The sequence below is a fragment of the Leptonotus elevatus genome, chromosome 19 (genome assembly GCF_054856555.1).
Source record: "Leptonotus elevatus isolate MCC_2025b chromosome 19, RoL_Lele_1.0, whole genome shotgun sequence".
NCBI classification, from domain to species: domain Eukaryota; kingdom Metazoa; phylum Chordata; class Actinopteri; order Syngnathiformes; family Syngnathidae; genus Leptonotus; species Leptonotus elevatus.
In genome coordinates, this window is record NC_141257.1 from 16,262,981 (window position 1) to 16,265,949 (window position 2,969).

The 2,969-nt window shown below is 46.0% G+C and overlaps 1 pseudogene; it reads right to left on the reverse strand.

The window, feature by feature from the left end:
* Nucleotides 1-582: 582 nt before the first annotated feature.
* On the reverse strand, nucleotides 583-1,593 carry LOC147158159 (uncharacterized; annotated as a pseudogene).
* Nucleotides 1,594-2,969: the final 1,376 nt, after the last annotated feature.

Below are 2,969 nucleotides of genomic sequence, written 5' to 3' on the forward strand. Positions count from 1 at the left end.
TTTTCAGACACGTAAAGATAGAATCACAAAAGCTGTAGCAGTGGAAAGATGCTGTTTCAAAAAGATGAAAAGCAGAGACCTCGTGGCTTTAAGATAAGAAGTGTCAGATTGGAGCTGTCAGCAAGCACCAGGAACAACAGGGGGCAGCTCCAATGGAGCAAGCAACTGGCGAAGACAGTCGTTAAAAAGACAAAAGCGTTTGAGGCAGGCGATTGTGATGCAAAAGAGAGCCTTAGCTAGGTCAATGCAATTGAAATGAGTGTGATCCGATGCAACTTGAGACCATGCAGAGTGAGAACTTTGGGTCAGAAAAAAAATAGGAGTTAAGACGGCCACATTATATCTTTTTCAGGTCATAAATTACACGAAACTTTCAAATATCTTTCTTCTCAACGGGTAAAATAGGCGTGTTATAATCAGAGCCGAAAATTTCACATAACATCTTGCTTTGAGCAAACCATCAATTGTCCCCGAAATGCTAATCATCCTTCTTCCTTCATGGGGTACTGTGGTACCCAAATGGAGTCAGGTTTCATTTCAAAAGTTACTGGAGTAACATTACACTGGCCCACATCAGTTGGGTCAGTAGACCACAGTGCAGTAGGCAAGGATTGAATTGTCACCAGCAAGCTCGCCGTCAGATGTTTCTCTTCCATGACGACGGTCCAAAAGTTGATGTTCTAAAACAGACATTGATACAAATAAATCAGACTCAATCCAATAGGCATCAAAGGATTTGGAATACAGCAAGTCTGTATGTAAAGAGTGTTGCCAATCAGTTGCTTTTGTGCAGGCCAGGACAAATGGACCCAAATCTTTCGCCGTGTGCTGGGATGACACCATCAGTGAAACATGAGGATGGCACGGAGGCATAGATGGATCAGGTGGATTTGCCATCCTATCCCATTGTGATTGTTTTTTAGTCAGAGCAACTGAATAAGCCACACCGGGTTTGCCTGCAAACAGATCACCCACACGCAACTCCCAGGCGTTGTCATCAATTGTTCGGAACGCTTCACTGTATATCTCATCACCACATCTGTCATAGAAAAGAGTACAATGCATACAGTCAGATACTATATCATATCACCTGAGATTACGAACCCAAGACGACCAAAGTGTCCAAAAAGTTTCAGCATCCCGCCAGCCGGAGGAATCAGTGTCAATCTTTGCCCAGTAGATGTCAGCAGTGGTGCATGTCATGGCGTGTTGAGGCACCACTGGAAATTGGGTGGAGACGTTGGAGGCGGAGTCTCCAGCGCAGTAATAAGTATGTCCATCTGGAAACTGAAGAGTAAGCCCGTCTGGCCCACACTGGATCAATGGAGCAGTTCTTATGAGAAGATCTCTTCCCAAAAGGTTCACTGGACAGTTCGGTGCGAACACAAAGGAGTGCAACAAAGTTTGTGTGAAACACTGGGTGTGTATAGGAGTTGTCATATGTAGGATAGTTTCCTCTCCCTTGAATCCAACCAATGAAATGCCTTCGGCGGTGAGGGAACTTTCAGGTGGCAATGTCATAATGGTAGAGTGACGAGCTCCAGTGTCGACCATAAATGATAAAGAAGTTCCTCCTACCGTCAGTTCAATCATAGGTTCCTGCAGACCTTGGCATGTGAATTCAGAGTCCCATCATTGCGGAAACTGTCCACCAGGTGGCAGCAGGAACTGCTGGTTTGGCACAGGCGGATACTGTTGCTGGGGTGGAGCGTGGCGCTGTGGAGCGTTCTGTGAAGTATGCCCCCTCGGCTGGTTGTAGCCGCACCCTCCTTGTTGACGCCTGCCTCCTCTGCCTCTCCAGCCTTGTGGGCGTTGACGACAGTCACGAGCCCAGTGTCCAGCATGGCCACAGTTGTAGCACTGGTTCCGGCTCATGACAGGACCTGACTGATACATAACACACTCAGACATAACAGTAGTTGATGAGTCAACAGTAGAATCCGGAAGAGCAATACTTTCCTCTTTTTTCTTCAAAGTTTGTAATTGCATAATTGCTAATTGTAATTCAGTATTCCTATGTTTGTCAGTTTGTGACTCCATATCTTTAATATACCGCCTTAGGTGGTGTTTCAGATGAAATAGCCATCTGGTGTGGTCTGCACCAGGAAGATCAGGATCCACCTCCATGGCCTGCACAACAGACTTAGGGACACCCTTTAGCACCGCTGCTCTAAAAACTTGCGAATACAGCGCAGAGTCAGTCGGCAAGTGTCCAGTTTTCAAAAAATATTCTACAAGGGCACGATCAAAAAATGCCGCAGCCTCCTCGTCAGCCTTTGGAGTGAACAACAAATCTGAAATAACAAGCTCAGGCATAGGAAAATGTTTATCAAGCTCTGAAAACAGTGTCAGGTAATTATCACGTGATAGAGCCTCACAATCCATTAAAGAGGACATCCCTGAATTAGTCATCAACACTTCAAGTTGAGAAAGAGGGCACGCCTGCGTCAAGAGCGCGCAGTTAAAATCTGCCCTGTAGCCGCTCTCTGCACAGATCTCAACCAATTTTCACCCCCCACCTGCATTGGGGTCAGTTTCTCCTGTGGCCCATCATTCATATGCAACACTTAGTCCAATTTGTCCTCCAATTGTCTCACAGAGGTGGTTACGCCAGCTGCCAAGCCGTCAGCCGCGGCTTGCACTACAGATTCTCGCAGCCGAGGGTTACTGTCAGAACTTTCCCCATTCCAGTCAACATTGAGACTACCCCCATTCACAGTTAACAGGGGAGCTTGCATATTTTGCAGCATTTGAATAGCATTGATATATGGGGAATCAGTAAACGGGTTAATGGGCTCAAACACATTTTCCGTGGCCGGCTCAGCATATGGTGGCGGTGCAGTTGGCGACATAAACACATTCAAATTTGCCTCTTTTTCATTCCTTGCTTCTATCATACTCTTCTTAGAAAGTTTCAATGAACTACCCATAGCCAACATTCTAGCATTAACCATCATCTGATCCACTTT